The sequence below is a fragment of the Aegilops tauschii genome, chromosome 7 (genome assembly GCF_002575655.3).
Source record: "Aegilops tauschii subsp. strangulata cultivar AL8/78 chromosome 7, Aet v6.0, whole genome shotgun sequence".
Taxonomy (NCBI): Eukaryota; Viridiplantae; Streptophyta; class Magnoliopsida; order Poales; family Poaceae; genus Aegilops; species Aegilops tauschii.
The window spans coordinates 365,990,089-366,010,493 of NC_053041.3; positions in this window are offsets into that span (position 1 = coordinate 365,990,089).

A 20,405-nucleotide genomic window follows, 5' to 3' on the forward strand; every position below is an offset into this window, starting at 1 on the left:
CGCCCTCTAGCCTTTGAAAAAATGTATACTTTTGTACAGCAGTAGTATCGATGGATTGCACCATGGAGCAAAACTTGAAATTAAAAAAAAAGGCGGTACATATAGAGAGCGCTCGTCACCAAATTATGCATATAGTACTATTAAAAAGGCTAGTCACAATAATGGTGTCCAGCACAACCCACCCCTCAAATAAAACTAAGAGGGTGCTTGGATACGTTTTAGTCCCATGACTAAAAGTAGTGGGACTAAAACATGCTAGCCTCACCCATGCTTGGATCCAAATACTAAAAAGGATAAAATCAAGTTAACAAGCATTTATTATCCTCCAAACCCTCCAATCCAGAACTCGCCTGTGTTAAAGGAGAGGAGTTAAATGCGTAGAGAGAGGACTAATCCACATTTTAGTAGGGGTACCCCTGACTAAAATTTTTTAGTCTCAAGACTAGTTTTAGCCCCTCTTTAGTCAGGGGTGCTTGGAACTTTAGCCTCTTAAAGAGACTATTTTTAGTCAGACTAAACTAAGTCCCTTGGATCCAAGCACCCTCTAAGCATCCTGGAATTCTTTGACAAAACTAAGCACCCAGAAATTCTTTGAGAACTAAACTACTGGCTATATGATGTTGGCCATATATATTGTACGTATATAATGTGAAAAAATGAGTGGTAGTACTATACCAACTAAAAGATGAAATATAAGAAATACTAGTATGTACGTACTGAAGAGTTGAAGTAACGAGAAGAAACATAACATAGTTCTGCTGGGGGCTCAGCACAACACACCCCTCAAATTAAGTTAAGCACACCTGAAATTAAACTTTGCAACTATTCCGGTAGACACCGCATTAGAACCACCATGAGCAACGACACTGCCACCTTACTCGGAGTCCTCGTCCATGTCCTCGACTTCGTCCTTGTCCCTCTTCCTCTTGGCCGATACTTCTTTGCTTGAACTGCGCACTTGGTTGTTGCTCTTCATCCAACCCTTGTAGATATTGAAGCAAAGGTAGCCATCCATTGCAGCATAGTGGATGTGGTCTATATCTAGTACATTCCGCTGCCATGCATGACGATGAAACGTGTATGGAGGTTTCTCCAGTTTACCGTACGAAGGATGAACCATGGCTCCTGCCAGGGTCAGCATTGAAGGCTGACGAGAGGACACCAGCCGATTCTTCTGGAGGTCGAAGGTGTTGCCTACAACGAGGCCTATCCAACGCAGGACTTCTTTGTCCTTACCAAAGTCTACAGTAACAAATTTGGCTAGGTTGCTCTCGAGGAAGTCCTTAAAATCCCGGCACTCAACGTCGGCATGGCATATGTGGTAGACCAAGCATAAGTCATGCACGCAAACCTGGATCACGGCGGGCTTCTTCCTCTCTTCGTCCTTTAGATCCTTCTCTCGTCCCAGGACTATGGTGTACTCAACATCTAGCCCAGCGACCCACTCATCATCTGAGTCTTCGAACATGCGTCTGAAGCGAGAAAGGCATCCTTTCACCGTCGTGAAACAACGGGTGTAGATGACGTCGAACTCATCGCCGGTGATGGTTCTAACCTTGTACTCACCGCCGATCGTGGTGATTTGGGACGCCATGGATTTTGGAGGATGGTTAGGATTAGTGGAACTGCCGTAATGTGAATGGACGGGACGACTAGGAGCGAACCGCCGTAGTATTGAAGGACGTGCGGGGACAAGTAGCAGCGAACTGTCAGCGTGCGAACGGCAGGGTAGTGGCTTTCCATTCTCCCATGATACGGTCTTCTGAGAGCCGTTGGATCTGAGATCGAACGGTTGCATGGCGTGATTCTAGACCTATGGGTGAATATCCTATCCTGGAGGGTTATTCTGCAAATTTTCAGCAACTTAGCATGCGACCGTTTGGTCTCAGATCCAAGGGCTGCCAGCAGCCCGTATCATGGTCGCGCCTACCACGACCGTTGCGTCGCTCGCGCGGTCGCGCCCTTGGAGATTTAACACGGTGCGTTAGGCTATCTGATGTTGGCATGTCAAACATAGTCATCACTTAGTCACTCATACTACAACAAGGTTGGCTGTAAGGTTGGCTATACGTGTATTTTTTTACTCCTCTCTATCTCTTTCTTCGTACTCCCTCCGTCCCATAATATAAGAACATTTTTGACACTAGTGTAGTGCCAAAAACGTTCTTATATAGTGTCAAAAACGTTCTTATATTATGGGACACAGGGAGTACTAGTATTTATTGCATTTGCCAAGGAGTGACCTCTCCCAATGAAATGGTGTTGCTAAGTTTGCTTCACTTAATTAGCTATAGACTCAAAATTGTCTTTTCACCTAGGTACACGCGCTTAGCACCGTTTCTTCCTTGGGTCACCAAACTAGTCTCTCTCTTCTTGATTAACTTGCCACATCAGACTTTATGCCTATGTGGCAAGCTTAAGCACCTGTAGGAGCAAGTAAAAGTAAGTACAATAGTGCGCTTTACATGGCATTTTTGCATATGTGGAGGAAAGAGAGGCAAGGAAAAAGTGGAGAAGTGGGCTCTCATGCAAGAGCCAGCCTCTACTACATGGTGGAACATTGGGAGAGGCACCTGTATGGAGGTGGTCAGGAATCGGGAGACTCACGCCGGTCGTAGCGCCGCATTTAAAATGATAATGGCAAGTCAAATTATGGGGCCCCACCTGTCCAGCAGTAACTCGCTGTCAAATCACACAACCCTACGTTTGCAGCAGCCTACTCCCTCGTCTTCTCGCGTCTCTGTCGAACCGACTAGGCGCAACTGCCCCGTCGCCTACCGCGCAGGAAAAGCCCCGCCCTCGACTTTTAAATAGTATACAGTATACTAATTTTGTATCCATGGATTGCGCCCGCGCCATGGAGCAAAGCGTCTAGAAAACGGCGGTACACATGTACGGAGTATACAGCACGCCCGTCGCGTTCGCGTCGCACCCCAGACGGTCGGTCGGTCTGGCACGCTGCTCTCCGAATGGAACGCGCGCCATATTGCGTTTGCACACACATGTGGGACGACAATTGCGAACCGACCATAGGCACACTCCCCGGCCCCGCGAGTCGGGTGACTTAATAGAAGAGGGAGACGAGCGACAGTACTAGAGAAGTGTTGTACTACGTTGGTGCCTGGACGGTCCCTGCAAGACACGGAAGATCAGTTCGTCCATGCATGTGACCAGACTCTAGCAGACATGCCTGGATTGGCTATTGTGTACATATCGTGCAGGCTGTGTTGTACATGGCTGTAGTTGTGGTGAGAAATCTAAAAAAAGGTTTCTTGTCATCTCGCAAAATTAGGTATCATGTGCTTCGGATCACTGCGAGGGTTAAACAGCGACAACTGATTTGGGCTACTCATTGGGGGCACATGCATGAACAGTGACTACTCGGCTGCCATCTAGGTCAAGTCGGCTATGTTAATTAGGACATCTATCGATAGACCCCTTTTTTACGAGTTTATCTTTAATTTGAGCTTTGTTCCTCGTCTAGTTTGTCCGTCGGGATTCATGTTGTCTCCTTTGGGCAGTGAGGTTATGATTTCTTGTCATGTAGCATTTTTTCGTGTTATATGTTATAATTCGGTGCTTCAGATCAAAATGATGACAAATGCGCCTCCGGGCCACGTGCATGAAGACTTCTCGACAGTCATTGACGAGGTCAAGCCGGCTCCGGCAGACAAAAGAAAACTAGTACTACTCCACTATATAGGCAGGAGCCTCCGCGCTTGCTTGCTAGTGTTGCTCTCTTCACACTGTCTCGGCCTCTCCAGATCTAAACAGGACAGCGGTGGCCACACACACTCTCTCTCTGCTCACCGCTGGTCACAGATCCAGCCGGATCCTCTCCGCCGAGGAAGGTGAGAAGGTGCAACGTTCACGCGGTCGTCCTTCACGACGGCTCTTACCCACAGCTGGGCGCGTCCCGATCAGCCTGCCTTGCTGTTCTCTCCCAAGCACCGCTGGCGAGGGAGGGCCTCCGACCCCTTCTTCCTCACTGCCGTAGTGTGGGCAGATCCGGCCTCCCGCCGCCCACCTAGCGACATCTCGGCGACCATCAGGTATAACTTCCTTCGAAACCGGCCTTGCTCTACTTCTCGAGCTCCTGACGTTGCTGCATTTGTATCTTTTACTATTTCTCAGCCCCCTCATAGATAGGATCGATCGGCTGTTCGAAAACCACCTAATTTTTTTATGTTTAAGAGGTAAAACTAGTTCATGCACTCGAATCTAGTACTACTTGGTTCAAACAAGGAAGAAAGGGGGTGGGGGTGGGGGAGGATTTGTTACCTGAATCTAGGACTTGGTCGAAAGAGGAAATAATGGGGGCAAAAAGTAGCAGAGACTGGCTATCCAACTGGTCTCTAGGTCTAATAGGGAAATAAAGGGAAACACAGTACAAACTCAATATAAACCCGATCTATTGGTTGAAAAAGGAAAGAAAGTGGGGACTGGGGGACAAGTCAATAGAGTAAGTCCAGCACTAGATTTTCTAGCCTCACACAGTATAAGGTGGCTATACCGAACAAAAATGGGACCAACCCAGATATCCTGTTCTGATGTTTGTTGCCCCGAGCCACTCTTATGTAATGCCACTAGTAAAATGTAGCAGTCCCACTGTTAAAAGTAATGACACGTTAAACCAATGTTGTTTTCAATGTAATGCCTCTAGTAATATGAATCAATGGCACTTCTTTATATGTCCTGCTAAAATTTCCCATTAAGATAAGTTGGTTCTTTTCGTTAGAAATGCAACTGTCCTGGTCCGCCTACTCTCCCGTGCCCAAAGTAATGTCGTATTTAACGGTTGTCATAGTTAATCCTAATGCCCACACTAATATCTAGCAATGCCAGTGCTTTAGAAATTGCTACTGTCCTTGTAGGATTGCCATTCAGATAAGGAACATGCTTCTTTTCATTTGATTCATGTTTCGTCACTTGTTAGTCACCCTCCTTTCCACCTTTTTTGTGCAAACAGAGATATACATTTCACGCTCGATCTTAGTTGAACTGCACAAATGATATCCAAATTATAGTTGAGCATTCCAGGAGCTTCACAACCAACCTTGATGTTGCTCAATTTTATTGCAACTAATGAAGAATAAGCTCTGTGGGTTTCATTTTCTGATGGAAATGGAACCGGGGCTGGAGCCCTTTTCTAAAAAAAATTGAAGAAGAAGCTGCTAGCTCACGGGACATTGCTTCATTTTAGGTGAACTGCACCAAAAGGTCCCATGAATTGAATCATCCATGTTGGTGACTGAAAGAGCCAGCTTCAGCATCCCAGTCTAAGCATCCCCGGCCTCCATCCTTGCGACGCACGGTACACCTCGTTTGCCACCTGCTTGACCCTAGTGTCACTGATAAAATGAAGTAATAATACAGTTAAAATAGAGCGAGTGTCATATCTATCATTTCATTTCCAATGTAGATAAAGAAAGTGCTTCTCTTTGTTAATGTATGTTTCATCAATTAGTCCCATTGTTAATGTTTAAGCGTTTCTGCAAACTGGGGTGCTTAATTTTAGTTGTTATGTACAAAAATAGATATTTGAATGTCTCAAGGCGCCTCCTTGTACTACCGATGTACACTGATGTTCATCACTGGCAGAAGGGGTATCTGGGAGACTTGGGACGATGTCCAGTATGAGGCGTACCGTATGAGGCGTTGCAGGGCCCATCTCGCCATCGCAGCATGGCATACTATGATACTATCGCAATATTTTCTTCTATTTATTTTGTGTGTTTCGTCAACTAGTGCCACTATAATGTAATCACGCTTTTTCATTATCTGTGCAAACAGGGTTATTCAGCTGCATTTTGGTGGAACTGCACAAATGTACGTATGGAACCGGCATATATGCAGAGTGCGAGGTGTGCCAAGTAAAAATTACTGACACCAACCATGCTGCATGCATGCATTGGCATTCACCACCACCAGTGGGATGTGTGGCGCTCTCTGTGGACGAATCTTTCTCGGCAGCAAATCATCTAACCAAATACTAGTAGCTTATATTGGCAGTTTTCTAGGGAGTGCTCTTTTCTGAAAGAAGCACCAATCTATTTTTCTTTATTTGTACATTGTGTCACAACTTTGACCCAAAGGTCCAGAGCTATTTTAGGGTGATTGGCGTAGTACTCGGAGACTGATTGTAAGCATGATTTTCATTAGCTGTCACACTGATTGTAAGCATGAGCAGGTAGAAGATTAGGTTAGTGTGAAGCTTACCTTAAACCCTACCGCCGCCGTTGAAACGAGGCGAGCGTCGACGGAAACGTGGAGAACGGCGGGGAAGCGGCGTCGCGCCATCCGGCCTCCTCTTGCGGTGGAAGAACGAATACTCCTGTGGCTCCGGCTGGCTCTGCACCCTCACGAAGGGCACACCATACTCGATCGATTCGTTATCCTCTGGGTGCTCGACCATCGACCTGTACGCCCACCACCTCCGCCTGACTGTCGCCTCGGGTGAATCTGTCTGCTCCATCGCCTAGAGGAGATACTCGATGAACTCGGAGGACTGCGGCATGACTGCCGCCGAGGAGTACATGTACATCGCCGCCCTCATCGCCGCCGTCTCGCTCTTTCGCATACATTGCCACATGGCCCGCACCGTCCTTGAAATCTCCCACTCATTGTCAAACCAACTAAGGATCTCCTTCAACCTGGCTAACTTTGCCTGGTCGCCGTCGGCGATCTGCCTGATTCGCTGCTGCATCCTCTCCATGGATGTCCTTCTGACTGGTCCGGTGCTAGCTTTGGAAGATGGGAGGAGAGACGGTGGTCTTGCAATAGAGAAGAGGGAGAGGCGAGACGGTGGTTTTGGAATGGAGATGATGGATAGGAGAGGAGGCGGTTTTGCAATGGAGAAGATCAGAAGAGGGAGAGGCGAGACGGTGGTTTTGGAATGGAGATGATGGAGAGGAGAGGAGGTGGTTTTGCAATGGAGAAGATCAGACGAGGGAGAGGCGAGACGGTCGTTTTGGAATGGATATGATGGAGAGGAGAGGAGGTGGTTTTGCAATGGAGAAGAGGGAGAGGAGCGTGCGGCAGCAGTTTAGGATTTGACGAGAGGGCCGACGCGCTTGGACTGGATCAAAATCAAAATCAATTTACCCTTCAATTAAGAAAGCGACCCCACATTAACTAGTCTCCCTTTTATTCTGGGTCATAATTGACCGTGATTTTCACACATAAAATATATGTTATACGTTGCAAAAATAATATAATTTGAAAGTACATTCAGATACGAACCAAACGATACAATTTTTGGTGACATGCATTCACATTTTGCTTGTCAAATACAGTACGTGGTCAAACTTTGACCCAAAATACGCAAAACAACAAAAAAATACTTCCAAGACCAGCGCCGCTCTTCCGCTCTTCTCCTCTTAAACCACCGCCGCTCTTCTCCTGTTCCAATCTAAATGCAGTGCCGCTCCTCTCCTCTTCCATTTCAAAACCACCGCCCCTCCTCTCCTGTTCCAGTCCAAAACCAGCGTCGCTCCTCTCCCGTTCTAATCCAAAACCAGCGCTGCTCCTCTCCTCTTCCATTCAAAAACCACCACCGGCGAGTGAAGGTGCTGTGGAGAAGTAGATCGATGGAGGAGTACAACTGATACGTGAGGATCGCAGACGGCGACCCTGTGAAGCTAGCTAGGATGTTGGAGATACAATCTTGGTTTGACAACAAGGACCAACTAGCGGCGACGGCGACATCCATGGCCAAATATTTGCAACAGAGCGAAAAGGCGGCGATACTCCCGGAGGGAGTCGCGCCGGAGTACATAGAGCTGCTCCTCTGGGCCATGGAGCAAACAGATTTACCGAATCCGATCGTGAGGGAGCGGTGGTGGGAGTATCAATCCCAGATGGAGCATCCACCAGAGATTGAAGGATCGAGCATCTACAGGGTGCCGTTTGTGAGGGTGTCCTGCCAGAGCGAGCCGGTGGAGTCTTCATCACCCGAACCCAACTGCAAGAGGAGAAAAGCAGTTGGCCCGACGATGCTTCCCCACCATCGTCTCCCTCGCCGTTCACATCGTCTCACGGGGCGGCAGTCTGCCGCCGAGGAATTGGAGGGGGCTGCCCCCCCAGCCCAATAGTCGGGCAGGTTGTGAATTGTCAGGAGGAATTGCAGGTTGTGAATTGTGTTTTGTGTTGTGTATTTTGAGAGTACTTTCAGATATGAATGTCTTTTGAATTTCAGATTGGCAGTATTGAGCATATGAAACTGCAACTTTCAGAGGCATAGCATTTATATTAACACGGCCTTTTCAAACAGGGTTAACATCATGTTGGAAGTTTTATTCATGGTCGAAAATGGAACTACCAGCCAGTTAACATCATGCTGATCAACATTCATGCATAGCACATCTTCATATGATGCACAGTCAAAATGCCCACACAATGTCGAGTGTGCGAAACACAGAGAAAACGAGGGACGAAGTTTTGGCAAGTGTTGGACGTTGTTTTGGGCTGCCCCGTCTAGGCTTTCATTTTTAACATGCAGCCCACGACCTCGGATGGGAGGTCCATAGGCCTGTTTGTATTTTCTTAGGGCCGTCATGTATCGACCGGGCTATGGACCTCCCATCCGAGGTTTTATTTTTGGCAGCCCAATTTATGTATTTTTTTGAAGAAAACGCAGAGATCTGTTCTATTTTTCTATATAAGAATAGGAACGCGAGGTCCAACTTATGTTTCCCTTCTAACTATATTATATATATTTAAATTATTTTATATGTTATTATATATTATTTTTATTGTCATCATATATTTAACAGGTACTTACATATGTAAGAAAACAATATCCCACATCTTATTAACTTATAAAAATAATCTCTTAACAAATAAAATCCTAGATTGTTTTGGCACGAAAATCCTAGTGATTGTGTACAAAAGCTTGGTAAGATTTAAGGACGAATGTAATAATATCACTTATTATTTAAATATATTTATAACAAAATGCTCAGCCCCTTTTTATTTTGTGATAACATTGCTGGCCCAACCCAACATTATAATTAGAATCAGCCCAGCAAAATCGTGTATTTCGAGAAAGTGCAAATGGCCTGTAATTTTTTAGGAAATAAAATAATAGGGCCGCATGGACGCTACATTATTTGTTCACCCAGCCCAACTAATGGCTGTAATTCAAAAAAAAATGATCAAATTGACTGTAAATTCTACCGCGCAAAAAAAAGACTGTAAATTCTAAAAAAATGGGTTGAATACGTGCCACATTTTTGGAGGCTGAAATGTGGGCCAATAGGTCGAAGCCAACGCAAGTCGTTGTCAATTTAGTCAACAAATGATTCTGACATGTTAGCCATTGGATTTACATCCAACGACCGGCATCCATCTTCAATCTCTCGTCTTCTTCCTCTAGCGCCGCCGGGACCACCTCCCGCCTCCTGCTACTACAGCTCTACTTAGCACGCTTCGCTATGAAGCGCTACTCCACCGTTGACCAGGCCATTCCTCCACCCCTCCACACCTCCTGTTCTTCTCCATCGACTGCCAAACCACACCGCACTAGAACTAGTTAACCCTCGTACACCTTTCCGTCTGCGACTCTACTCCCGCGTCTTCCCATCTCCGGCTCGTTGCTGTCCGGGGCCTCGCCGTCGTCCACCCCCTTGGATGCGCTCGGCGCGGCGTGGTCCACGTGGTCAACGAACGACACCATCGGAAGTAGACTGTGCGTGGAGAGGCTGACAGCTGGGTCCACGGCCGCACACAAGGAAATGCCTCCTTATTACGCGCAAAATAATGATTCCTCCACCTGACATCTGGGACCCACCGGAAGGGCCTCTGTATTTCGCGAAAATAACGTGCCCCCCGCTGACATGTCGGACCCACCAGCTATCTTCGCACGCAAGTGCCTCCTTATTACGCACAAAAAAATGAATACTCCCCCGCCAGCTGGAACCCAGCATAGTGGGAGGCTGACTTGTGGGCCTACCAAGTTGATGGGGACGGAGGGCTTTGTCAACTTAGTCAATATGAACGATTCTAGCTCCTATTACCATACGATGTTCATCCAATGGCCGTAGTGCTTCTTCAACCTCAGGTCTTCTTGCTCCAGCCGCCCAAAACAGCGCCGGTCGTGCCGCGTGCTCCTACCTCCCGTTGCCGGCTGTGATGCCGCGGAGGCCTCACCGCCCCTACTAATCCCACCGCTGGCCAGGCCATCCATCTACTCACCCACACCCCCTGTTATTCTGCGGCGACAGCAGCCTCACACCGCAGCCGAACCAGTGAACCCTCGTACTCCTCTTCGCGTGGGCATCCACTGCTGCGTCTTCCCCGGCTCCGAGTCGTCCCCTTCCTAGTCCTCGCCGTCGTCCACCGCCGTGGTGCTCTCGGCGCGGCGCAGTCAACGTGGTCAAGGAATGACTTCCATCGGACGTGGACTGTACGTGGAGAGGCTGACAGCTGGGTCCACGGCCGCAGCAAGGAAGTGCCTCCTTATTACGCGCAAAATAATGATTCCTCCACCTGACAGTGGGGACCCATCGGACGGGCCACCGTAGTTCGTGAAAAAAACGTTTCCCCCTGACTGCTGGGACCCACCAGCTACATTTTCGCACACAAGGAAGTGCGTCTGGGCAAAAAAAAACGATTAGTCCCCCTGACTGCTGGGACCCACCAGCTACATCTTCGCACGCAAGGAAGTGCGTCCGGGCCAAAAAAAACGATTCGCTCCCCTGACTGCTGGGACCCACCAGCTACATCTTTGCACGCAAGGAAGTGCCTAACAGTCGGGACCCACCTGGTCGAAGCGTACGTAGCTTTGTCATTCTGGTCGCGAACGTGTACGTACATATATACTAGTGGATGTAGAGGTGCGCACATGTCGTAGTAGAGGCGCGTACGTGTCGTACTAGAGGCGCGCACGTAGCATGTATACGTACGTACAGCGGCCAGGGTGCAAGAAAGAAAATACGGCCACGTATGTGTACATACGGGCGGCGTCTTGAACGCCTACTCGCGCATATGTACGGCCAGGGCTCGTGTACATGGCTGGGTCGGAACGGAGAAACAACATCGTCGTCGTGTTCATGGGCAGGCAACGGAATGCGTCGTGTTCATGGGGAGGCAATGGAATGCGTCATGTTCATCGGGAGGCAACGGAACGCGTGGGAGCCAACCGGCTGGGTCGGAACGGAATGCGCGGTCGTGTTCATTGGGAGGGCTCGGACGGAACAGGCGATGGAAACAAGGCCTGGTGTACCGCAAAACGGAGGAATCGGACGTCCTACGTTCAGAACGGGGTCCTGTTGATCGGGAGGGGTGTGACGTACCGCAAAACGGAGGAAACGGACCTCCTACGGTCGAAACGGGGGTCCTGTTGATCGGGAGGGGTGTGGCGTACCGCAAAATGGAGGAAACGGACCTCCTACGGTCGAAACGGTGGTCCTGTTGATCGGGAGGGGTGTGGCCTACCGCAAAATGGACGAAACGGACCTCCTACGGTCGAAACGGGGGTCCTGTTGATCGGGAGGGGTGTGGTGTACCGCAAAACGGACGAAACGGACCTTCTACGGTCGAAACGGGGTCCTGTTCATCGCGAGGGGCGTGGCGTACCGCAAAACGGGACTCCACGGGATACTGTTCATCTCCACCGTCGACCTCCTCCAGCCTCCACGGGCTACCGTCGACCTCCTCCAGCCTCCACGGGCTCCTGTTCATCCATCCTCCACCGCGCGCTACTCCACCGGCTACTGTTCAACCACCCCTCCACGGGCACCCCTCCACCGTCTACTGTTCATCCAGCCCTCCAAACCACGGGGTCCTGTTCAACTACCCCTCCACGGGCACCCCTCCACTGTCTACTGTTCATCCAGCCCTCCACACCACGGGGTCCTGTTCATCCAATCGATCGGCTTCAGTTAGCAGCAGTAGCGAAGGAATCGCTCGATCGGATTCAGTTAACAGCCATCAATCAATCGCTCGGGTTCAGTAACGCATAGCCTGCAGTGCAATCGCTCGGGTTCAGTTAGAGCCCAACGCCTCGCTCGGGTTCAGTTAGAGTCAACGCCTCGCACAGATGCGCGTACGTGTACGAGAGAAACGCGCATCGCTCGGCCCCCGACCTCCCACCGTAACCGGGAACTCCCCGAAATTTTCCTCCCCCTCGCTTCTACCACGGTTTTTTCCGTCATGGACGGCCCAAAGAATGTCATGCAGCTGCGTCTCCGGCCCGCCCAGGACGAAAAGCCCATTTTCTGTCATGATTTTTTGTAATAGAAGTAGGAGCCCACCACATCTATGATGATACCGGGTTTTGTCACAATTATCGTCATAGAAGTGTCATATGTATGATAGAAAAAAATTCGTTCATCCCAAAATGTCACGGGATGTGTCTTTTTTTTGTAGTGAGTCATTGTGGTCAGCTTCCTCGGTGGCCACCTCGCCGACGTCGGGCGAAGAGGCCGTGGTAAAGCTCTTTTGGGCAATTCGCTCCTCGAGCTCCCCAGGCAGCTTAGCCCGGCTTAGGCTACGACGCTCTGGAGTGGGCGAGGGCTGGGGATGGGGATCTTTGGGAAAGGGGACGTTTCGTAGGCGTCATCTAAGAAATTCAGGGCAGCGAGGGTATGTATATCGGTGGGTAAACTACATGGGCAGACCGGCAGAGGTTGACGATGGAGGCGGCATGGCGGCGGCGACCTAGCTATGTTTGGAGCAAGGGAGGGGTGGTGTGTATGTGTGTGAGCGGCGGATTGGGGTGAGCGAAGGATTTGGGGGGGTGTTGAGGGGGTCCAAGGTGGTGTTCGAGGAAATGCCACAGGTACTGAAAATTTTACTAGGCGGGAGTAAAATGGTGGGGCTACCGAAAATTTGGATCAAGGGATTGAAGCAGAGCGGGGCGGGAGTAATGGACATCACACACGGTTAAAACATAATAATCATGTGCTATCAAACAGAAAAACACTCCAGTCGAGCAGATATTTTTGAAATTGCGAGATGGAGGCGGGAGTAAAATGCCAGGCTACTGAAAATTTGGATCTACTGATTGAAGCAGAGCGGGAGTAACAGACATCGCACATGGTCCAAACATACTAATCGTGTTCTATCAAGCAGAAAAACCATCTATGCGGACGCGGGTAGATGTTTTCAAGAGTACGAGGGAGTAGATATTTTCGAGAAGGGGAGGGAAGCCTCGTGGAGCGCAATCTACTATGATCATGTGGGTGACAGGGGCAGGGGTGCGACACATGGGTAGTCCTAGGTAATCGTGTCTGTTTCATACCCGATCATAGACGGTTGATGTGTCCAACTCGTCTGATGTTTATAAATTTGGCCGAAAAACGCAGGAAAGGGTCAGAACACGAACACACTTGCATGTGGACCAAATATATGTATGAAAAGGGTGGTTTGATGTTCAAATACCCAATGCACAACTTTGATGTGACACCTGTCGCACAAAGTGCACGCTATTATTGCTAGCGCCCCCCAAACACACAAACACACACACACACAAACACACACAGACACACACACACACACACACACACACACACACACACTTTGTGTTGCCGGGAGGGGAATCCTAGCTATGAGCATGCCCCCAAATAGCTAGGTCTGACATCTCACCATACCGTAACACAAAACCGAAAGGAGTACATCACCCCCTCCCCCTTTTGCTTCCGATCAAATGTGGACCGTGTGCGGGCCCATAGATGTGTTCTTCTGGCGTTAGATGGGTGAGACCACTTACCAACCACACCTACGGGTGGCCTGATGTGTGTGTGTGTGTGTGTACGTGTGTGTGTGTGAAAACAATATGCTATGATATTTAAATAACCAAATCACAAATTTGATGTGGCACATGTGCATCGCAAATTAACCAGGCATCCTCGACCCCCAGGAGGTTTCATCTAGTACGAAGTAGTATTGTGCCCCCCACACACACACACTTTGAGTCAGTGGGAGGGCGCATCTCACCAAGGCGTATTGTAAGACTGCCCAAGAAGAATCACCACCTTGGTCGTATAACCTCTCTTGTTTGTTGGGTCAAAGTCATGCATTGACGTTCCACACGCGGCCCCACAAAATAGGCTAGCTTGTCGCCGATAACAATGCGAGGGAGTGCCTGAAGACAACCACTTCATGCATGTGGCCCAAACATATGTATGAAGTGTCATGTGGTGTTTGAATATACCCAATCCACAACTTTGATGTGGCCGCGTGCTTTTGGAACTGAAAAGTCCCCACACGGAGCGAGGGTTCACGCCGCGTAGTATACTATATATATAGGGATTCATCTGTATGCGAGCCCTCGAACTTAGGTCTCGAATCTCACCATGATCAACGTACGACTATACGGTAACGTGAACACTGGTAACCTCTCTCGCATTGTTGATCGAAGTGATGGATGTCCACGCGGGCCCATGAATATATAGGTCGTCGATGATAACCAAGCGAGGGAGAGTGTCCAAAGACAACCACTATATGTATATATGTGCCCCAAACATATGTATGGACATGCGTGATGCATGCATATATGTTTGAATACCAAAAGCACAACATTTTGATGTGGCGCATGCATGCATCAAAAAACGCACAATCCCCACACGGATTTGGTTCATGATATATCGCGTGCTTGCCACCCCCCACTTCGACCCGGTGGGAGGGATTCATGTGTACACATGCGCCTGAAGTATAGTTGAATGTACCGAACCGTATAAGACGAACCAAAATTTAATCCCCTCCTAATTATAAGTCAAATTAACCTCTATCACTCTTGATCGAAGTGATTGACCAAGCAGGCACACAGAGATGGACGAAGCATCTCGCTGAAAACCCCGTGAGTGAGTGCTAGAGGAAAACCGCCATCGCTTGCTTGTGGGCCAAACACATGTATGGAGATGTGTGGTGGTGATGTTTGAATACCTAATATATATGCAAAACTTTGATGTGGCACCTACCTCGGAAACCTTTAAGTCCCCCACACGAACCGAGGTTCATGACATGTAGTATATATATGTTGCCCCCTCCCCTCTTTGACGCGTAATATATACTCCTAGGAACCGTAACACAACCCGAAAATAATCCTCCTTCTAGTTCGTCAAATTACCTTTCTCATTGTGTCATATATTAGATGGACGATGACCTCGCGGGCCCATGGCCAGAAGAGTCGTAGGCTAATGAGTGACAACCATCATCTGCACATGGCCCAATGTGTTGGTGATGTTTTTAATACCCAATATGCACAACTTCTTTGCAGCACCTGCCTCGAAAACTGAAAAGTCCCCACACGGAGCGAGATCGATTCATGACGTGTGTGTAGTATATATGTGCTGCCCCGGCCCCCTCCTCCCCTCTTCGATGCATACTATATACTCCTACAACAACACAACCCAAAAAGAAACCTCCTTGCTGGGTCAAAGTGATGGAGGACAACCACGCAGGCCCACGGATGGAAGCATCGCACGCGAGTGAGTGTCCTATATGACATGTAGTATTGCCCCGGCCACCCTCTTCAATGCGTACTATATATATATACTCCTACCGTACGTAGAACAAAAAACAAAAACTGACCATCCTTGTTGGTCAAATTAACCTCTCTCATTGCATGTCATAGTGCTGGACGGCGACCTCGCGGGCCCACGCGAGTGAGTGTCCTAGGACCACCGCGTGCATTTGGCCCAAAGATGCATGTCAAACTTTTTCTGCAGCAAACATGCGACCAAATGAGTTTAGTGTTGAAAATTGAAAAAAATTAGATAACACTGTCCTTTTTTATACATTGATTGATTTCCCAGAGATTTAAATGTGCAAAAATCAAATTTGATCTACATGAGACCCATGATAGTGCACAAAAATGGATTGCAAAATCGTCCTGATGCAAGAAATTTCTAACATCTAGAATCTTGAATTTAAAATCCAATAAATACAAAACTAAGTTGAAATTCATGAAACTTATCGTGGTATCCTATGGACACCAATACACTGTGATATTATTATTATTTTCAAATTTGAGACAAGTTTTGATATAATCTTCTTACATACAGCAAATTATAAATAATTATCAACCAATATCGCAAACAAACTCTTTATTCAAACTGTGTGCTTTAGACCAACAATGTGAGTGCAGTGCTTCGGTTAAGCAATAAAGCGGTAGAATTAATAATTAAAAAGGATAAATCAATATAATACATGCCGCACAGGCGTCTCGTGTGCCGTACGAGCATGCATGAGTTGACGAGACGCATGCTAGCAGGCAGACCGGGAGGCCGAGGCATGCGTGTGTTCGCTGCGCACTCAGAGTGGGGCATGCTAGTAGCTGTGTGAAATGACGGTAGGCATGCCAGTAGTCCGCTGCGCAGGCTCACCGGGAGGCGAGCCAACCCTTTGACCGCCGCCCACCTCGCTCCCACTGCTCCATATTAATGGCACGCCTGATCCGCTAGTCATAATAGGCGGCCGCACACCCCATCCACAGTAGTCAGCGCCGCATGGAGTGCATTAGGATTTTGCTAAAGCGCACCGTCGGTGGGGTTGGTGACGCCGGGGCTATTGAAGCTGGGCGCAAAGGTTGCTGTCGCTGCCGACGAGGTCTTGCGCGGGCATCAAGGCGACCTTGGCTTCGTCGCCATCGTCGTGCCTCCCCAGCCAGAGCTGGAGGTTGTCGGGACCCCGATTCCGAGTCACACCGATCTAGCCTATAACACCTCATATCACTTTGCGGCCTCACGCACGGTACTCCCACGGGTGTCGCCTTACCATGGCCCGGGACCGTTTGCGCCTTTTGGCTCACGTATATGACAATGTCGCTAGCATCCATATGACAGAGAACCCGGGCCGACATGGCTAGTCGTGAACCCAAAGCGGCACTAACGTATGGGGACAGGCATACATGAATCAACATCGAACGTGTCGGTCAGCAGCGTGCGAATCCGGGCTGTAGCACTAGGCTAACAGGACTCCGGGAACCCGGGCTGTAGCAGGCTAGGCAGGACTCCGGATGTCATCGCGTGACATTTCCCCGAAGGGACAGACACAGGAACGATATGAAACACATGCCGGCCAGTCAAGTGTCCAGAGCAGTAGTGCTGGGCTAGCAGGACTCCGGTGAACCGGGCTGTAGCGGACTACTATGGCTCAAGGAGGCACTAGACTACATTTCCCCATAAGAGAGGCTGCTAAGGATAGACAACTAGATTGTCGGATCCCACACATACCAAGCATTTCAATCATACACACAATATGCTCGATATGTGCAAATACAACATGGCATCACAACAAAACTCTACGACTCAGAGTATTTATTCATTAGGCTCCGAAGAGCCAGATATTACAAACATGGGTCTCATGACCCAACATTCAGAGCATACAAGTCAAAGCACATGCGGAAGCTTAACATGTCTGAGTACAGACATCTACAAAAGAAAAAAAACTGCGAAGCCTGACTATCTACCAGATCCTGCCGAGGGCACAAGATCGTAGCTGAGGTAACAAGCTAAACGTCGAAGTCCACACGGAACTACTAGCGAGACTGACGTCTCTCTGCAAAACATAAAATAAGCAAACGTGAGTACAAATGTACCCAGCAAGACTTACATCAGAACTATCTACATATGCATCGGTATCAACAAAAGGGGTGGTGGAGTTTAACTGCAGCAAGCCAGCTTTGACTCGGTGGCTATCCTGAACTACGACTGCAAGTAACTCTTTTGAGGTGGCGCACACGAGTCCACATATTCACCATATCAATACACCACTATGGATCCGCTCCCGTCTCCCTACGAGAACGCCATCCATAGCACTCATGCTTATCTTGCGCATTTTAGAGTATCCACTTTCACTTGTCTATGAACTGATATAGGCAACCCAGAAGTCCTTTACCGCGGACACGGCTATTCGAATAGATCATATTAACCCTGCAGGGGTGTACTTCGTCACACACGCTCTCGCCACTTACCACCATGTACACATCGTGTACCTCGGCAACCTTCAAGCGGAAACCTGGCGAGGGAGTCGGCCACGACCTGACTAACCACACAAGTCTCTAGTCCAGGTTTATCGCCTATTCGGGTTCCATCCGCAAGGAGATCCGGCCGGGGTGTCGCTCACGGCCCCAAACGATGTGTGCAGGGTTCCCGAGCCCACCATCCGGGTGCCACTCGGTACACCAGGCCACGTGTGCCTAGTCTGTCCCAAGCCCACCTGTACCGGGTGCCACTTGGTAGACTACTAACACTACCTACAAACACCAGAAACTAGTTGCAACTCCTGGACAGAGATCAGGTTGATTAATAAGTCGAGAGGGGCACTTAAGCATTCCAATGCGTGGTAGTAACTGTTCATGGATCACAAACACAGAACTCAGTTCCTGAGGACGGTTTCAATGAGACAACCCACCATGTACTCCTACATGGCCTCTCACCGCTACCTTTACCAAACCGTGTTCACACACTTAGCTCTCACACAGTAGGACATGTTCACCACTTCCAATTCATTCCCGATGAATCAGACCTGACACAACTCTAAGCAATAGCAGGCATGACAAACAAGCATGAATGAGTAGGCACAGCAGGGCTCAAACAACTCCTACTCATGCTAGTGGGTTTCATCTATTTACTGTGGCAATGACAGGTCATGCAGAGGATAAAGGGGTTCAGCTACCGCAGCAAGTAACAGATAGATCGTTGTTGTCCTAATGCAGTAAAAGAGAGCAGGAGCGAGAGAGTGGGATTGTATCGGAATGAGCAAGGGGGTTTTGCTTGCCTGGCACTTCTGAAGATAGCATTGAGTCTTCATTAGTGTCAACGATCACAACGTCGAAGCAACGTCTACCGAGAGGGGACAAATACCGGCAAACAGAGAAGAAACACGATCAATGCAATGCACAATATGATGCATGATCATGACATGGCAATATGCTGTGGTTTGGGCTAATGCAACTAGCAGCAAGTTAAATGGAGTTGGCTTGAATCAAAGATTCAAATTCAAACTCCATATGTGATTTCTTAAGTGCCATTTAATTGAGTTGTCCTAAACAGTAGTCATAAGTTGTTCTAACATGTATGGAGATGGTACAAATGGGTAGATTGGATTTTTCTGATCATTTTTCATATATAAATTATTTCATTTGGAGTTATGGTTGATTTTATATGATTTTTAGAAGTTTATACTATTTTTTGGAATTTCCTGATTAAAATAAATCCAGAAAATGTAATACTGCGTCAGCATTGCGTCACTGTGACGTCAGCAGGTCAACAGCGCGGTCCAGGTCAAACCTGACCAGTGGGTCCCGCGTGTCAGTGACTAACCTAACTAACTGGGTTAATTAGCATTTAGCTTAAGCTAACCTGGGTTAATTAGGCGGGCTGGGCCCGCATGTTAGTGAGCCAGGGGAGGTCAAACCCCCTGGTCAACCGGGGTTAAAACGCCGGCGTTTACCCGCCGGCGGCAGCAGACGCGGCGGGGCACTCGGGTGTGGGCTGTGGTGCCCCGTTCGCAGCGTGGCTGGGCTCGTTCGAGAGCCCAGACCAGCGCGCGTCGGGCGGTGGCGCCAGTCGGGCCTGGGGTGGCCGGAGGCGATGGCGAGGAGCTCGACTGCGGCGGCCGGAGCTCGGGCGCACTCGGTTTCGGTGTTGGGGAGCACGGCAGGAGGCAAGGAGGGGTGCTACGGCCTCCTGGGGGTGCACTGAGCACGCATGTGTGCTCGGTTGCAGCTCTAGGCAACGGTGGCCACGGCGGCGACATGGCCGGCGGCGAAGAGCTCTCGGCTCCGATGGGCATCGATGTTAGAGGAAGAAAACGAGCAAGGGGAGAGGGGGAAACGACACAGAAGCTCACAGCGGGTGCAGCGGTGGCCTCGGCGAGCTCGGGGGGGCACCGGAGCGAGCAGAGCATCGAGGGGGATCTCCGGCGGCCGGCGGTGGAAACGAAGACGGTGGCGTTGTTTCAGGCGTCCCGCGGGTGCGTCCTTCGGCTTGGTGAAGCGGTGATCGACGGCGGACCAGTGGGACACGGCAATGGGGCTCGGCGAGGGCAGTAGCTACGGCGACGGCGAGCGGAGTTCGGGCGGTGCAGGGGAGAGAACCAGAGGAGGAGGAGGGGTCCAGAGAGCGAGGGAGAAGTGAGAGGGGGTCGGGGAGGTGCCGTGGCACTCGTGGAGGCGTCCAGAAGCGGCGGAAGCAGGAGGTGGCTCGGCGCGTGGGCGCGCGCGGCGAGCACACGCTCAGCGTCCTTCTGGCGCGGTGGAGACGACGACTGGCGTCGGCCAGCTGGGTTGGGCCGCACAGTGTTGGGCTATCTGGTGGGCTGGCAGGTGGGCTATGCCAGGTAAGTGGCCAGGTACTTCTCTCTCTCTCTCTCTCTTTCCTAATTTAGTTTCTGTTTTCTATTGTTCTGTAGTCTTTAGGGCTTTATTAAAAATACTTAGACAGATCCAAAAATCATCA